Source organism: Capra hircus, chromosome 11 (assembly GCF_001704415.2).
Source record: "Capra hircus breed San Clemente chromosome 11, ASM170441v1, whole genome shotgun sequence".
Lineage (NCBI taxonomy): Eukaryota > Metazoa > Chordata > Mammalia > Artiodactyla > Bovidae > Capra > Capra hircus.
In genome coordinates, this window is record NC_030818.1 from 30230747 (window position 1) to 30249960 (window position 19214).

Below are 19214 nucleotides of genomic sequence, written 5' to 3' on the forward strand. Positions count from 1 at the left end.
CATCTTTCAGGATTTGAAAGAGCTCAATTGGAATTCCATCACCTCCACTAGCTTTGTTCATAGTGATGCTTTCTAAGGTCCACTTGACTTCACATTCCAGGATGTCTGGCTCTAGGTGAGTGATCACACCATCGTGATTATCTGGGTCGTGAAGATCTTTTTTGTACAGTTCTTCTGTGTATTCTTGCCACCTCTTCTTAATATCTTCTGCTTCTGTTAGGTCCATACCATTTCTGTCCTTTATCGAGCCCATCTTTGCATGAAATGTTCCCTTGGTATCTCTAAGTTTCTTGAAGAGATCTCTAGTCTTTCCCATTCTGTTCTGTTCCTCTATTTCTTTGCATTGATCGCTGAAGAAGGCTTTGTTATCTCTTCTTGGTATTCTCTGGAACTCTGCATTCAGATGCTTATATCTTTCCTTTTCTCCTTTGCTTTTCACCTCTCTTCTTTTCACAGCTATTTATAAGGCCTCCCCAGACAGGCATTTTGCTTTTTTGCATTTCTTTTCCATGGGGATGGTCTTGATCCCTGTCTCCAGTACAATGTCATGAACCAACCTTGATATACCAAATACAGACTCAGAACCAGGCAAAACAAGAAAATTGGTCAAAGGAAATCTGTTAGATATGCCCCATAAGTGAAGTGAAGTCAGTCAGTTGTGTCCGACTCTTTGTGACCCCATGGACTATGGCCTACCAGGCTCCTCTCTCCATGGGATTTTCCAGGCAATAGTTCTGGAGTGGATTGCCGTTTCCTCCCCCAGGGGATCTTCCAGACCCAAGGATCAAACCCGGGTCTCCCGCATTGTAGACAGATGCTTAACCATCTGAGCCACCATAGAAGTGAGTCAAACCACCAGAAGAGTGCGACTCTCTCTGAGCCCACCCATGTGTCTATCCAAACATACTGTATTCTCTTTTCTCCTAATAAATTCTTTACTTGCTTCACTACTTTTCATCTCTATGTGGAAATTCATTTCTACACAGCTTGTCATTGTAAACTGGTCCCTGGTGGCCTAGTGGCTAGGATTCAGCGTTTTCCCTGACACTGTCTCACCTCAAACTCTGGCTGGAAACTGAAAGCCTGCTTCAAGCTGCTGCAGGCTGAGGCCATCCCAGATCACTGTCACTTTTTAACCTAAACATGAGGACATTTTAAACAACATACTTTTAAAATTTGTCTTCAGTAAAGTTTATTAATGACTATGTTCCTGTAAAATATTTTGGAGAAAGAAGAATATAAGCTTTGTGTGTGCTGTGTGCTCAGTTGCTTGGTTGTGTCCAACTCTTTGCAAACCCATGGACTGTAGCCCACCAGCCTCCTCTGTTCATGGAATTTTCCAGGCAAGAATACTGGAATGGCTTGCCATTTTCTTCTCCAGGGGATCTTCCCGACTGTAGGATCAAGCCTGTGTCTCCTGTTACCACTGCACCACCCAGGAAATCTTAAATGCCAGGATTCTCTTTTTCCTAAAGAGTTAGGCTCTGGTTTCTTAGCCTTTTTACTCTTGTAAGCTTCTGGGGAAAAGCTACTCACTCTAAATCATAGTTATTTTTAATCAGAGATTTTCCTTGGTAGGTATTCAAAGTCCTCTAAAATAGCCACTAAGTATACAAGTGTCCCTGGACTCTGAACTAAGTGTGACAGATTTCCTAAGAGACATGAGCCTCACCCACAGAAATTATTTAAATGTTCCAGCTTCTCTGGGGTGAATCAATCAGTAGAGAGGACAAGTAGAGAAAACTTATTGAATATAGATGCAGTAGATTCATTATTTGATCATTGACAAGTTACATCATTTTTCTGGATTTGTTTTCCCATCTATGATAGATTGAGCTCCTCGATGAAATATCTTTAAAGTATATATAACTTCCAGTTCTTATTCTGTAATTCTTCTGGAGTTGAGGAGGATTGTTTGGTCATCTGGGTTTAAAATAGATTAGAAGGAAAAAGAGAAACTAAAGTCCCATATTTCAAGTAAAACACTAGTACAATAATCTGTAGGGAGATGAAGACCTATGTCAGTGGCCACCACGACAATGACCAGCAGAGATAAAACAAGACTGAGGTCTGAGAAGATTGTCATTCCCCAGAAGCCATCTTCTCTCAAACTTCCTGCTTACCTCTTTTCCCTTTCTGCTAAACTCTTCCTCTAAAACTTCCTTGAATTTGCCCACTTGAGGGGGCAACAGTGATTGCACTGAAGGGAGAAACCGAAGCAACTCTTACTTCAACCGAAGCAACTCTTACTTCAACCGAAGCATGTTGTACATTTGCCTGTGGTCTTTTAACTCTAAATGCAGCTATGAGGCCCTCTAGGACAGTGTAATCAAAAGCAAGTGGAACTAGTAGATGACTGAACAACTCATATAAAAAGTGTTTTCATCCATGGAATGAGGGGAACATTTCCATTTTTGTTACTATATATGGTTACTATATATGGTGATTATATACGGTGAAGTATATACTATACTTCTTCTGTATCTCTATCATCCCCACAGCTTGGCTTGTTTTCAGCAGGCAGCTTGTTTCATATTCTGCCCACTTTGTACTTAGAACCTGGCTCATATACTGTTAACATTCATTGTTGAGGAAGGAAATGAACTTCAGTTAGCACCTACTGTGCCTCAGTTACTGTCCACGTTTATTTCATATACTCTTGGGCTTCCCTGGTGGGTTAGAGGATAAAGCGTCTGCCCACAATGCGGGAGACCCGGGTTCGATCCCTGGGTAGGGAAGATCCCCTGGAGAAGGAAATGGCAACCCACTCCAATACTCTTGCCTGGAAAATCCCATGGACTGAGGAGCCTGATAGGCTATAGTCCATGGGGTCGCAAAGAGTTGGACACGACTGAGCGATTTCACTTCACTTCTTAAAAAGCCATTCAACACATTTGCGACATAGGTATTGCTACTCTAGTTTTTGAAAATGTAGTATAGGGAATTCATAATTTTAATTATCAGGATCAAAGCGGTAACGGTAAAATGGAGCCTTATGTCACTTACCCATTTTGACAGGTTATTTTTCTATGCCCCAGTTTCCTTAACTGTAAAGTGGGAATTATTAGGAGTTAGGAGAGAGTTGGCAGATTTCGTATAAAAACAAAACAAAGTAGGAAGTATTTCTCAAATGGAACATTCTTATGCTGAAATTCGGCTCTAACTAGACACACCTGTATTTTATCTAGCAATACTATTTTAGCATTACGGTTACAACAATGTAACCCTGTAAAGAATTTAGACTAGTCCATAGCACTTAGTGCGCATTCCGGAGCTCCTTATTAAATTTTGGGTCTGATTCCCAAGCCCCTTTTTTTTTTTTTAATCTCACTTTGAGCTTAGTTTCCACATAAACTTTCAGTCAAGCGAGGGTGATACTACCGTAAATTTCTATTAGTGTTTTACTGTTTTTAAAGCTCTTTCAATTAAGGCCTGGCCAATGGCGGAAAGCTCCTGAGGAAACACAGAGCTCGGGTTACAAAGGGCGGTCCCTGCAGTCGCAGCACTAGCTTCTCTGACCAGCCTGGCGTCCATCCTCGCCCCGCCCCCTCCCCATCACGGCCACTCAGCGGCCGCCCCGCGCCCCGCCTCACTCCTATAGGTCCTTCCCGGACAGGCGAGGCCTTTCCATTTTCCCGCCTTCTCCAGCCCCTCCACAGCCCGAAACCTGACTGGCTCACAACGTCACCGCCCTGCCTTCCGTGAGAGACCCGCCCTTCCGGATACCGCATCCCCCTTCCTCCGCCTCCTGCCGCCTCAGCAGCCTGCCAGTTCCCAGGCCTGGGCCTCGGGTAGGAGGTGGGAGGGGAGTGGGAGGGACGGGCGGAGCCCCCCTCCCGAGGAGTCGCTGGAGGCGGGGACTGGAGGGAGGGGCGGGGCTAATCTCCTTGGCGCCTCGTTGCCATGGCAGCGAGGGAGGGCGGAGGGAGGGGAGGAAGCGAACGGGAGGGGGATGTGGTACTGCTGCGGCCGCCACCGCAGCTGCCGCTGCCTGCTTGTGGCCGCGTCTTCCCGGAGGCGGCTACTGGAAGCGGCCGAGAGCAGCTGTGGTGCTCTGCCATATTGTGTCTTCCCCTACCCATACCTCGCCCCTCCGCTGCGGCGGCCGAGCTGACGGTGAGTCCCGAGCGGAGCGGCGTCTTCCCCAGCCGGCGCTGCCCGGCGTCCGTGCTCCCGGCCCCGAGCTGCCCGCGGCTCCCGGGCTCGGGGACAGCGCGTGCGGCAGGCGCCGGGCGTGGGGCGCGGAGGTGGCTGTCCCGTGACGCGCCCGGACATTTTTGTCCCGTGATGAATTGGCGCCGCCACGGGAGTCTTCCCTTGCGCGTGGCTTGGGTGGTTTGTGGGCTCCCGGGGGGCGGCGAACTGAGGGTAGTGCGGCCCGGTGAGGAGTTAGGAGTTTTTCTTGAGGGGTGTAATGACGGCCCGGGAGCGGGTGTCCACGGCGGAAACCGCGGCTAGTGTTGCCGGCGCTTCGGAAAGGCTTGGAGGTGGCCCCGAGGACTCTTCGGGCTCGACTCGGGGCGAATCTACTGTTGAGGGAAGCGCCCCAAGCCCGTCGGGAGTCATTGCCGGAACCCCCTCCCCCGGCTTGAAGTGCAGCGAGACGTGCCGGGCGTGGAGTTCTCGTCCGGCCCCGGGCGGACTGGCTGGGCCGGGCCAAGTAGAGCCCGGGGAGGCGCCGGGCGCGGCCGGCAGTGAACTCCGAACAGCCGGGCGGCCGAGCGTTGGGGTGGGCAGGGCTGGGTCCCGGATGTGGGGGTGGCAGACCTCGGCACGCTCGGGCCCTTCCTCCAGCGGGCGCCCGGGGGTCCGCCGAGGGTGCTATCTCGGGGTGGGAGTTAGTGTTTCTGCTCTGCAATATGGACACTTCCTGTTCGCCGCTTCTCCTGGGCCCTCTATCTCTGCCCTTCAGTTCTTTTTACTGGGAAGGCGAGAGGTCGTGAGGGTGTGTGCGAGGTCCCTCAGCCCTTCTGAGTTCGCCCCGCGGCAAAGCCAAGAGTTTGGAACCCGGGAAGAAGGTGGGAGTCAGGGGAAAGCCGCCCAAATGTATAGTGCTCTATTTTACTAAACTCCACCCCATTACCCCTTTGCAGAATGCCTCTGTTCCCATCGCCGCTCACGAGAGTTAGCGTGTCTTAATTCACTGCGGGCACACTCTCGGGAATCTTCCGGGACCTGATTTTCTGCTTTAAAATCTCTTTAAAGCAGCCCCTGTATTTCGTTTTCTGTTTATAGATAAAAGCCTTAGCGTGCAAGGAAATGACACACAACTTTCTTTCACCCCAACTCTGAGGTTTTGGGAAGAGGTAGATTGTTATTTCCAGGTTAGTTTACGCTGTTGATCCTGTCTTCTGATTGTGACAGCCACGTGGCCGACTGAGTGTCATTGAGTGCCCTAGCGCCGCTAGAGCAGAGGCTTCAGTGGCAGCCAGGGGCTTTGTAGCCCTGTAGTTGCTTTCCACCCACATGTGGTGTTTCCTGAGATGGGGAAGTGGAAAAAGCTGAATTGTTACTCTCTTATCTCTGTTCAAACCAAGTCGACTTCTCCCTGTTTTCTTGCAGTCCGTGTAAGGTGCTTTCTCCTATTTTGATGGTTCATATTTAAAATCTAAGCAGTATTTGGTACCATTAAGGAGTGTTGGGGAACAGAAGAGTACATTATGGAGTTTCTCAACTCGGGGGGGGGGGGGGAAATCCGTTTGAATTTCAGAGTGGTTAATAAGTTTCTAATGTAATCAGAAGTAATCACATTCTGAAGGATTTGTCTTTGATAGTTTCATTATGACCTGAAAAGATGTATTACTAGTGGAAATACTTGTTCAGAGATAAAATACTTTGTTTGATTTGTGCATGGGCACTTTTCTTTTTTTTTTAAGGGAAAGTATTAACAGCTAGTATAGATGTTAACATCAACAGATTTTAAAGAAATGAAATTGTTTTAGAATATATAAAAGTAAGAGACCAAGGGCTGAAGATCAAAAATAAGAAAAAGCAAAATAAATATATTATTAAATTATTTTAAAGTAAGATAAGTTAAGAAAAGGTTGAAGATAGATATTTGGACAGTTTGGAGTTTTCAGAATTTAGGTATCAATACATATGATTTAAGTACATGCAATCTTTGATTTCATCATGTTAAATTTTGTAAATGTTTTGGCGAATTTGAATTATTTCTGTAACATATGTTTTTATTTGCGTCAGTTTTATTTGAAGAGTGCTAAACCACAGGAAACATTTAGAATTATGTGTAAAAGTTATAGCAGCACCATTCATTAGAATTTTAATATGCCATAATAATGGTTTTCAGGGAAGCTAATAGCTAAAAAGATTGGAGAGGCTTCAGTGCAGAAAAGACAATGCAATTGAGAAGTGAATATGTGGGGTGACCACTGAGACCAGTGCATAGTTGAGAAAGACAACTAAATGAGATGAAAAAGTACTTATATAATGGAGGAAATACTGAAAACATATGCTGGGAGATAACTGCATTAATAGTTATGGGATGTGGCTATCAAATAAAACTTTACAAAGTGCCATCCAAACAAGGATTAATCTTGTTGTTGTGGCAGCTTGTGTATGTGTGCCTTGCTTTTGGATTGTTATCATTTTCGCAACTGGATTTTGCATACTTGCAAAAAGGTCCTCCAGAATAAAGGGCCCAATTCTTTGTTCATTTCTTAGGGAAGAAAAAGTACTCTAGGATTTGATCCTTATTCTTGGGTTGAAGAGACATGATTAATACATGTGAAAAAAAAATTACAGTGTGAGATGATGTAATTAGGAGTTAAATTGTATGATGCAGGCAGGTACTGTAAGAGTTGAGAAGGAAATTAGAAGGTTTGAGTAAGATAGAGGGGTAACTTCTTGAAGAGAGTAAGATTTTTGCTTTCAGAAGTCCCACTAGATTAATCTTCCTAAAGATTATATCACTCTTAATGACCAAAACCTCTTATATCAAGAGTAATATCAAATTTCTTCTGAAGAGTTTTTGAAATTTGGACCTAGTCTCCCATCTTATCTTCCACAGGAACTGTTCATTATTTACTGCTTCAACATGGTGTAACAATTTACTTCTTTTTCCCTTGGGTGATACAACATTTTTCTGTTGGAAATGCACCTATACAGGTCCTCTTAACCACTGAAAATCTACTCAAACTTGAGGCTTGGTTAAAATGTTAATTGTCTTGAGAGCCTTGGAATCATTTTAGATCTGCCTTTCACCTCTCCAGTGGAAACGTCTTATTCTCTTGGGTTGTAGCATGCTATACTACCTTGTGTGTGGTTTTTAATAAATAGTTTTCGAGCACCTACCATTTGCCAGGCACTGTTATGGGAACTAAGGCTACAGCGTTGCAAAACAGATTCCCTATTCTTCATCCCAAGAAAATTAAAGTCTTTGACCACCCAGAGGAGTCTTGCCTCCACCGCCCCCAGATAGATGCTTAGTATTTGATTATTTTCTGAATAAAGGAAAGGCAGCACTTACAAGGTAGAGAGATGGATTGAAAGTATGTATGAAGGGTACGAAAGAAGAACCAATTATGGATGGCGTTGCAAACATCACTTTTGAATTTAAACATGGTTTAATCAAAAAAAAAAAAAGATGTCATTTAAGCCTGGGAATGAGGGGATAAAGTCCTTATTTGAGGAAGGTTCATTTGACAGCATTGTGCAAGGCTAGTTATTGACTATGGAAGGGGAATAACTTTGAGAATGAGGTTTGGAAAGGGAGCATAATCAAGAAGATGGTGAGTTTAGTTAGAGTGTAATGTGAGTAGAAGATATCAAGGTGAATATAATCTTTAATGACTATAGAGATTAGAGGTATGAGATAGTTCATTCAATATAGAGATGACAGCTGATGTTACAATTTTTTGTTACAGAGTTACTAATTGAAGTGTGGAGGCCTAAAAATGATGCTTTGGAAAACAAAAGGAGCATCTGCTTTGGTCATATGTGACTTCATAATTAATACTGTAGACTTGTTCAAAACCTTAATTTACACTGTATGAGAGTGCTACCAAATATAAAGGATCCAAAAAAATGTTTATCACCATTCACTTCCAAAGGATTTTGATTCATATATTTATTTCCCTTGCCCTTTTTTTAAATTTAAATAAACTTTTGGTTTTAGAATAGTTTTACAATTACAGAAAGTAGCCAGACAGTAGAGTATACCTCACCCAATTTACCCTATTGTTAACTTCTTACATTACTATGGTACAGTAGTCATAACTAAGGAAACAAAGTTGCTACTTTACTATTCACTAAATTGCATACTTCAGTAGTTTTTCCCAAGTGTCCTTCTTCTGTTTGAGAATTCTAGTTTCTCACATTTTTCTTATTTTTGATGATTGTGAGAGTTTTTAGGAGTACCGGTCAGAAATCTTATAGAACATCCCTCAATTGAAAATTACTTGATGTTTTCCTCATGAGTAAACATGGGTAATGGGTTTTAGGGAGGAAGACCACAGAGGTGAAGTGCCATTCTTATCACAGCATATCAAGGGTACATACTGACAACAAAAAATTGACGTTAACAGGCTTTGATTGCTTGTTTGAGGTCTTTGTCAGGTTTCATTCCCTACCCATTTATACTCAGCTGTTTGGAGTCAAGTTGCCAAGCAAGGCTCATGCTCAAGGCCTTGACCTAATTTTGATTTGTGTATTTTTTAATTTCCCTCAACCTAATTTTCTTATCCATAAATAAACATTAAACTTGGTAATGTTTATCGAGCATCTACTGTATTTAAGTGCTGTATTTAAGTATCCGAGCATCTACTGTATTTAAGTATATCTCTTGTGGTGAACAAGAGACATCATTCTACCCTTCTGGAATCAGTCTGATGTGAACATAAAATAGAATATATCCGCTCACCTATATAGGTCTTATTTCATTGACAGTTGTAAACATAGTATTACTGTAAGCCTAAAAGGCTAAATAAAGCTAAGTAGCCATGTAGAAATATGCTGTTATTGTAAAAGTTAAATATGTATACTATTAAAATAGCCATCTTTTTGCTACCAACATGAATAATGGAAAATTATTTTGATTCTCTCCAAGTAGGTGTAGTATTGTTAAGTTAGAATAGTTTAATTATCATTAATTATCTTCCTATCTTATCAAGTTTGCACATTGTATAAGAAAATTTTTTACTTCTTGATTGTATTTTCATAGATATTTGCTGCTTTTGCTACTTAGAGGTTTTTTTTCCCCCTCAGAAGTGCTTTGAAAGATAATGTTGAGTAAGAATTTAAGTTAATTTTTTCTGTTTAACTGGGTTAACTGAAAGCATTTTTACGTTGAACTCTTATTGAAATTCTCTCTAAAATGCATTGCTAATACATTTACACTTTTCACATTTTATAATGTTCAGCTGACTGAGCATAATTTATTATTTAAATTAGAATTTTGACACAGAGTACAGTTATTTTGAATTTTTTATAGAACCTTAGAAGTAGAGAATTGAGGAAATTGATGAACTTACATCCTTGTGGTTTATTTGTCTTAAAAGAGGAATTACAGGAAAAAAGGAAGAGATTTCTTGTAAATTGAGATTTTACTGTTCCATCTGTCTGCCCTAACTTTCTGTCCAATTCTTCCTTAAAAGTTCAGGTTAAATTCTTCATCTGTGCTGAGTGAGCAACACTTACTAATAATCATAGCAACAATTCCTACCTTTTATCAAGTGCCTGCTATATTCTGACATGGTATTATATTAGACACATGAATATATAATTATCCATAATGACTGGGCAGGATATATTTTATTCTTGTAAAGAGACAGAAGTTATGTAAATACCGAGCTGAACCCAGGTCTGTCAGATTTTAAAATTTCATATTCTTTGTACTGTGACCTGAAGTCTTTGAAAAATGGATGTTTGCCAGGATGAGATAGATGTTTCTAGATAGATGTTTCTTTCCCAGGAAAAAATAAGGAAGAATACAGTTTAGAGAAAGCAAACTAATATTTATACAATGCTTATTCTGTGCCCAGGTGGCTCTAGTGGTAAAAGAACCTGCCTTCCAATGCAGGAGACACAGATTTGATCCCTGGATTGGGAAAAGCCCCTGGAGGAGGGCATGACAACCCACTCCAGTATTCTTGCCTGGAGAATCCCATGGACAGAGGAGCCTGGCAGGCTACAGCCCATAGGGTCACACAGAATCAAACGGGAATGAAGTGACTTAGCACATTTTGTGATATGAAGGCCACTACTTTGTTGTCATAGTGAATTAAATAAGTAGTGTTATTCCTTGAGATGTAAGGGGGTGAAGTCATTTGTCAGAGACACATAAGTAAGTTGGTAGGTTATGGGTCTGCTTGACTTCAAAGCCTTATTACTCTCTTACTTTTCTAGTACAGAATGCTGCTTTATTTACTCATTTAAACATTTGCTTACTAAATGTTATGGTATGTGGCCGAGAATAAAAATGAATGTATTTTTGTTCTGCCTTCAAGGATTTATATTCTAGTACAGCATTTCTTAAATGGATGATAGAGAATCAATATAGTAAATTGTGACCAAAGTTTCTTAAAAAATACAATCAAATAGAAAATATGAGTGTGTTGTATGTGGTAAGGGTAAAAGTGTTACTTCATTTTGTTTCAGTTATATATGTAAGCATGTCATGGTTCTCTTATAAAAATGTATTTCTTATTGTGGGGTAGCATCAAAAGTTCGAAAACTACTAGTCTAGTGCCTGAATCAGAAAGGTAAGCAAATAATGGTGAATAATCAGAAGTAGCAAGTAAGTTCTATATGTCTGAGCCACCAGGGAAGCCCAAATTCTGTAATAGTACTCTAAGTAGGATGCTGAGGAAGCATGATTGGAAAAATTAAGTAATTCAAGGAAGGCTCCTAGAGAGAGAACTTTGAGTCTCTGAAACATAGGGTGGAGAGCCTGAAATACATCTTAAGGAGTAAAAGAGCACTGGATATTCAGGAAGCTTGGAGGTGTGAAATCGGTGCAAACAGAAGCCAGATTTTGTATGGATTTGTCAGCCACCATGCTAAAGATTTTAGATTTTATTAGGCCCATGGTTTTTCTGAAACCTCATGGCATTCTTTTGCTAAAGAACAGATATATTAATATATTTGATTCTGTCATATAATCTAGAAACAATTTTAGGAACAGAAAATTTGACCATGTAACAGGTATATAGTATAAAATGATGTGAGCACAACTGTTGATCACAACCAAAAAAAGGTGAAGCATTTTTAAGGTGACAATCAAATGTTCCTTTTCTATTTTTTCTTGCATTTTTGCTATTGCCAGCAGACTGATGGTAGCAGGTGCTAAAGTTTGAAGAAAACGTTATGAGAAAATTGTTCATTTTTTCCTTTGAATTTGAAGACAACCGTTATTCAACTTTGAGGACAGTAGGGGCCCTTTATTGGAACGTTAGTATTTCTGTAAGCCAAAGTTTGCAACCTTTACCTCCAGCTGTGTTTTGTTGGGCTTGAAATATTAAAAAAACAAAAACAAAAAAACACTTTTTTTCGCCTATTTGCTAATATTTAAATGTTGGTGCATTTCACACAAAAATCTAGAGTTCTTTTGTCCCTTGGAAAAAATGAATATTGTGGCAGCATTGGTTTCATAGTTTTGATTGGCTGAAACTTATAAGTAACTGCCCTCTTTTGGCAGTGTCCATCTTTCTTACAGAAGACCAGTTTTACTTGTTTGTTGCCTGCCTGGTTCTTGTAAGGCTTTTGAATTGTCTGCTGTGTACTGTTATTTTGTGAAATCCCTTTTAAAAAGGGGAAAAAAATCCTCTTTTAAAAAGGATTTGGGGTCTTTGAAAGATCATTCTGCTAGAATTGGGGAAGATGAATTGGAGGAGTATGAGAGGCATCTGGTTAAAATACTAAGCAGGCGGGATGTCCTTTTCTACTTCTGTCCTTTTCTTCCATAGTACTTTGTACCTTTCTCAGAGCACTTACTGTATATAGCTTTCTCTTATCTGTGTTACTTATTTCTTCAACTGAATTGTAAACACCTCATACATAACATGGGCATCCCAGGTGGCACTAGCGGTAAAGAACCTGCCTGCCAATGCAGGGGACACTAGTTCGATCCCTGGGTGGGGAAGATCCCTTGGAAGAGGTCATGGCAACCCACTCCAGTATTCTTGCCTGGAGAATCCCATGGTCAGAGGAGCTGGGCGGGCTACAGTACATAAGGTCACAAAGATTCAGACATGACTGAAGTGACTTATCACACATGCACACATAGCATATGCTGAGTGAATGCTTGTTTAATTTAATTGTGTTTATTTTTAAAATCACCATGTTTGTTTTTCTCAAAGGTGAGTTTTCTTGGCAGTTTTAGAGTATCTCTCAATGGAAAAAATCTTTTGCATGTTTTAAGTATTGCAATTTACCCTAAGAATGAGTAAATGCCAAACACTTTTAGAGCATGTGTTACATGTGAAAAACAGATCACATCAGTTCTGTATAATAAGATGGTGGACTTTTTAATTTGTTGTCCTGGTTGCCAAACATCAGGATGAAACACTGGGAAGCCTGTCTCTTGGTTTGTCCTGTAATTTTATTAAGTCATTTTGAAGGTTATTCCAAGATGTTTTTGTTACTATGTTTTGTACTGATAGCTAGAAGTAGTAACATAAACAAAGATCACGGCTGCTGCTGCTGCTGCTAAGTCACTTCAGTCATGTCTGAATCTGTGCGACCCCATAGACGGTGGCCCACCAGGCTCCCCGTCCCTGGGATTCTCCAGGCAAGAACGCTGGAGTGGGTTGCCATTTCCTTCTCCAGTGCATGAAAGATCATGGCATCTGGTCCCATCACTTCATGGCAAACAGATAGGGAAACTGGGAACAGTGACAGACTTTATTTTCTTGGGCTCTAAAATCACTGCAGATGGTGACTGCAGCCATGAAATTAAAAGGCACTTGCTCCTTGGAAGAAAAGCTATGTCCAACCTAGACAGCATGTTAAAAAAGCAGAGCCATCACTTTGCTGACAAAGGTCCGTCTAGTCAAAGCTACGGTTTTTCCAGTAGTCATGTATGGATGTGAGAGTTGGACCATAAAGAAAGCTGAGCACTGAAAAATTGATGCTTTTGAACTGTGGTGTTGGAGAAGACTCTTGAGAGTCCCTTGGACTGCAAGGAGATCCAACCAGTCCATTCTAAAGGAGATCAGTCCTGGGTATTCATGGAAGGACTGATGCTGAAGCTGAAACTCAAGTACTTCGGCCACCTGATGCGAAAAACTGACTCATTGGAAAAGACCCTGATGCTGGGAAAGATCGAAGGCAGAAGGAGAAGGGGATGACAGAGGATGAGATGGTTGAAGGGCATCACTGACTCGATGGACATGAGTTTAAGCAAGCTCTGGGAGATGGTGATTGACAGGGAAGCCTGGCATGCTGCAGTCCATGGGGTTGCAAAGAGACATGACTGAGCAACTGAACTGAACTGATAGTTATTTTCTAAAATTTCTAATGCTTTTTACTGTTAAAATGTACATGCTAAAAACCACCCAAGAAATGTGTAGCTTAGTGAATTATTCTAAGGCCAACCCTCATGTAACCATCCTTCAAGTTAAGGAATAGAATTTTGCCAGCCACTTTAGCTGCCCTTTTACATGCCTATTCCAAAGCATAGCTCCTTTTCTTCAAAATGTAACCAGTATTCTAGCTTTTCTGAGAATCACTTAAGTTTCCCAACTATGTATTCTTATACAGTATGGGTAGCCTGTTTCCTCTTTATTTCTTTCTGATTAACTTTTCTTCCTTTTCATCCTCTGTTTCTCTTAAGGCTTTGTATGTTTATTTTTTCTCTTCTTTACTTAGGTCTTCATTTCTGAAAGTTTTTTTCCCCCTCTTTTATTTCAGATTATTTCTTGAGCTCTGTTTTATTTCTGAGCTTTTCTAATTCTGATATATGTTTTTTTTCATGTCTTATGTAATTGTTAAGCTCATTTTTGTGTTTGTACTGTAGCAAGAACATTTAACATGAGATCTAGCCTCTTAAAATTTTAAGTGTACAATACAGTATTGTTAACTATAGAAGCTCTGTTGTATAGCACATCTCTAGTATTGAACATACTCATTTTGTGTGATGGAAACTTTTACCCATGGTCCCTGTTTCCCGTCTGCTTCCGAATTTAACTGTTTTTCGGTTTCTTTTATGGTAACTTTGTGTGATATTCTTCCTCAATGCCTTTCATCATTTCTTTACATGAAACTAGTTTTCTTGAACTTCTAGGAGGAGGCTTGGTTCTGATAACTCTTTTAACTTCACATTCCTGTTTTTTTTGTTGTTGTTGTTCATTATTTTAAAAATGGTGAATGGCTTTCTGAGATTTCCCAGCTCTGTTCTACTCTGGTATTCTGTCTGGACTCTCTTTTATCTCTTTTTTTCTCTATCCTGCTTAATTTTTTTTTTTTTTTTGCCATTTCTAGTACTTCCTCTTAAGCTTAGAGTTTGTCTTAGAAGAGAGCCCCAAATGTCAAGTTTTGAATGCTCAAACGGACTAGATTGTTCCATGCTTATAGGAACTGTAGCCTTACTGTAGTCTCCTTGCATTTAGTTTCAGCTTTTGTTCAGTACAAACCGCCTGTCAGTAGTTTCCAGGTCGTTTTGTTCTCAAGTCCCTCCTTGCTTTCCTCTGTCTTCTCCCAGACACTGACAGAAACTAAGACTGTGGACTGTTGGTGATTTGTTTAAGCCCTTTGTATTTTGGGGTTGGTGGGGAGACTTTGTTAAACATAGTTTTGTAGATATCCGTATTACCCGTGGGTTTGGGGTTTGCTCTCTAGTTGCTCACTCTGTTTTTATGTGAAGATTTTCAAGGAATCAAAATTTATTACCACCAAAGTTACTATCTTCTCAAAATCCTTTTCCTAATTTAATTTGGGGAGTGCGCATGTCTTTTTCCCCTCAAATCTTAACAAAAAACTTTCATTTCTTCTGAAATTATTGCCACTTGATACTGTCCACTGATTGTAGGTACATGTTACAAAACTCTGAACCTGTTGTTTTGCCGTGATTATTTATTTGTAATAAGAGAGCCTTTAAGAATCTATTAAAGATCCTTTAATTGTGAAAGGGTCATGGGCTTGCCTTTCTGTTGCGTGTATACAAGTGTTCGTGCTTTGACTTGTAATGCTTTAGCTTTTTCCAGTATTTAAAAGCTAACCTACATTTAGGTTACCATACAGTGATACACCTAGAACCGTTCTTAAATTATGGAGCAAAAATGGGTTAAGTACTAAGAATCAGATGCATGTAAGTAAATAATTGCAGTATGAGACATACACTTCTAGACGTAGATTCTGGTGCTGTGGAAACAGAGTGAGAACTTTCCCCAAGGAATGGGATATAGTGAGGTGGGTTTCATAGTCATAATGGGGCTTTATTAATGCTGTGTCAGTACCTTTAATAACTCATCTTCCCTATTTTGTCAGACTTTCCCTTTGGTAGTTCTTTATACAAATGGATTAACAGTAGGCTTCCTTTAATTGCAACTTCAAAATAGCATATTGTTCACATGGAATTAAAATAATTGATGTCCTAAAGTTTTCTTTTGTGATAAAATTTCTTAAGTAGAGAAGTGAAATTTAGGAAGTGAAAAGATCACAGAGCATAGTGGAACATAGTATCTAACATAATATTATCATTGCAGTATAATTTAAATATAATTTTACCTTTGTGTTTCTTGTCTAGTTGGCAGCAAGTTAGAACCAAGTTGTACTTGCTTGAAGTACTCTTCTTAGGTGTGTTGAGCCCATTATTTCCTAGTCTCTTCTGGGTTTTATTAGTTTTTTATTTACTTTATAATATAGAACTTTAGTGTTTATAAAGGGATTTCATGTTGATTATTTCTTTTGCGCTGTTGACACAAATAACCACTGTAAAAAGAGGACATATAAACACATTTAGAACATTGTTAAGAGAGACTGAAAATCCCTAAGAGAAGTTCAGGTGGGAATTACATGGAGGAATTGTCATTAAATGAGGCCATAAATATTAGGGTTTTGACTGAATAGTGGTAGGGAGGGTAAACAATCCAGATGTTGCAGGAGAAAGCAGATATTCTGTTTAATAACATATATCTTTAATAATTTAGCATAAATATATCTGACGTCAGTAAGTGTTCATATAAGGTTAGCTTAGTCCTGTTTTAAAGAGGACTTAATTTTATGGTCACTTACTTTTGTGGGGGTGTCTGTTTTTATTTGCCTGTTTATTTTTACCTGTGCTGGGTCTTCGATGCTGCATGGACTTTTCTTCAGTTGTGGCGAACAGGGGCTGCTCTCTAGTGGTGGTGTGCGGCTCCTTATTGCAGTGGCTTCTCCTGTTGTGGAGCACAGGCTCTGGGGAGCCCGAGCTGCAGCAGTTACTGCATGTGGGCTCAGTGGTGGAGGCTCCCAGCACTCGAGGACCGGCTAAGGTAGTTATGGTACACGAGCTTAGTGGTGTGTGTGGCATCTTCCTGGATCAGGGATTGAACCTGTGTCTCCTGCACAGGTAGGCGAATTCTTTACCACTGAACCACCAGGGGAGCCCCTGTATTGTTTTTAGAATTACATAAAAAAACAGTATATTAAATCAGCCATATACAGTCTTAAGTTCTAATTTTGCTTTCCAAATTTGTTATGGGGGCATTAGTAATGCAAGATATCACTGTTTGCCTTTATTAAATTTATTTTGATCGTGAATGTGCTTTTAAAAGATGCTTATTTTCAGTGGAACAATTTAATTTACTGTGTACTTACTGCATGGCTGACTAATTATGGCTTATATTCAAAGCACTGAAAGCCATATTACCCATAAATAAATTTTGGTGACAAAGAATACCACCTGTTTCTATTCTCATGCCAACCAAATTTATCTTTTTACTTTAGGACATTTGATCTGTTGATTTTTCAGGTTTCTGAAACTTTGTTCCTTTCAAAATAGCTTTTCAAGTACAGTTACAGCACTATCGAAAAACTGAAGTGCTGGTTGGCTTCCTGGTTACAATATGGTGATATTACTTCTCATTCTACATGGTAGAGGTATTTTCCTTCCATTAGTGTTTTGTTTACTTTTCTGTACTGTTTTTTTCAGCTTCTAATGCACTTTTCTTCAGACATGACATTGATCGTCATCCCAAAGGTTGAGAAGATGGGTCGTCTTAAGCTAGATTTACACCAAAAGCTACTAGAGCTTTTTTTTCTATCATGTTTCATAACATGTAAGATAAACTCCTGCTGTGTTTTAGATACTAATAAAAGTTAGAAATTATTTTGTCATTACCTTGTCTGATTGTTTTCAACCCCGTGAACTGGGACTCACAGTCCCACCAGGCTTCAACTGTCCATGGAATTCTCCAGGCAAGAATTCTGGAGCGGGTAGCCTTCCCTTCTCCAGGGGATTTTCCCAACTGAGGGATCAAACCCGGGCCTCCTGCATCGCAGGCAGATTCTTTACTGTCTGAGCCACCAAGGAAGCCTTTAAAAGCATTTATTCAGTTCAGTTCAGTTGCTCAGTCACGTCCGACTTTGCGACCCCATGAATCACAGCATGCCAGGCCTCCCTGTCCGTCACCAATTCCTGGAGTTCACTCAGACTCAGGTCCATCGAGTCCATAATGCCATCCAGCCATCTCATCCCCTGTCGTCCCTTTCTCCTCCTGCCCCCAATCCCCCCCAGCATCAGAGTCTTTTCCAATAGTCAGCTCTTCGCATGAGGTGGCCGAAGTATTGGAGTTTCAGCTTTAGCATCAGTCCTTCCAAAGAACACCCAGGACTGATCTTTAGAGCGGACTGGTTGGATCTCCTTGCATCCAAGGGTTAGAAATACCTGTTTTTCTCAACAGAGAAAATTTTCACTCAACTTAGATCTATTGTGGACTATTTTTTGAAACCAGTGTCTCTCTGTGAAAAGCGGGTTATGTGCTAGGGTTCATTAAGAAAAAGGGTAATTTGGTCTTTATACAGAGAATATCAGGTTTCTTTACTGGTTTAGAAAAGGCAGAGGAACCAGAGATCAAATTGCCAACATCCGCTGGATCATGGAAAAAGCAAGAGAGTTCCAGAAAAACATCTATTTCTGCTTTATTGACTATGCCAAAGCCTTTGACTCTGTGGATCACAACAAACTGTGGAAAATTCTTCAAGAGATGGGAATACCAGACCACCTGACCTGCCTCTTGAGAAATCTGTATGCAGGTCAGGAAGCAACAGTTAGAACTGGACATGGAACAACAGACTGGTTCCAAATAGGAAAAGGAGTACGTCAAGGCTGTATATTGTCACCCTGCTTATTTAACTTCTATGCAGAGGACATCATGAGAAATGCTGGACTGGAAGAAACACAAGCTGGAATCAAGATTGCCAGGAGAAATACCAATAACCTCAGATATGCAGATGACACCACCCTTATGGCAGAAAGTGAAGAGGAGCTAAAAAGCCTCTTGATGAAAGTGAAAGTGGAGAGTGAAAAAGTTGGCTTAAAGCTCAACATTGAGAAAAGGAAGATCATGGCATCTGGTCCCATCACTTCATGGGAAGTAGATGGGGAAACAGTGGAAACAGTGTCAGACTTTATTTTTCTGGGCTCCAAAATCACTGCAGATGGTGACTGCAGCCATGAAATTAAAAGACGCTTACCCCGTGGAAGAAAAGTTATGACCAACCTAGACAGCATATTCAAAAGCCGAGACATTGGTTTGCCGACTAAGGCCCGTCTAGTCAAGGCTATGGTTTTTCCTGTGGTCATGTATGGATGTGAGAGTTGGACTGTGAAGAAAGCTGAGTGCTGAAGAACTGATGCTTTTGAACTGTGGTGTTGGAGAAGACTCTTGAGAGTCCCTTGGACTGCAAGGAGATCCAACCAGTCCATTCTGAAGGAGATCAACCCTGGGATTTCTTTGGAAGGAATGATGATAAAGCTGAAACTCCAGTACTTTGGCCACCTCATGCGAAGAGTTGACTCACTGGAGAAGACTCTGATGCTGGAAGGGATTGGTGGCAGGAGGAGAAGGGGACAACCGAGGATGAGATGGCTGGATGGCATCATGGACTCGATGGACGTGAGTCTGAGTGAACTCCGGGGGATGGTGATGGACAAGGAGGCCTGGCGTGCCTGTGGTTCATGGGGTCGCAAAGAGTTGGACACGACTGAGCGACTGAACTGAACTGAACTTACTGGTTAGAAGCTAACACCTTTCTTTTTTTTTTAACTTATAAAGCTA

At 40.8% G+C, this 19214-nt stretch overlaps 1 protein-coding gene across 1 annotated transcript in view; it reads left to right on the forward strand.

The window, feature by feature from the left end:
- FOXN2 (forkhead box N2) overlaps positions 3808-19214 on the forward strand; it is a 56058-nt gene continuing 40651 nt past the window's right edge. The window contains exon 1 of the mRNA XM_018055206.1: positions 3808-4116. The gene's annotated coding sequence lies outside the window, so the exon portion shown is untranslated. The remainder of the gene's footprint in view (positions 4117-19214) is intronic.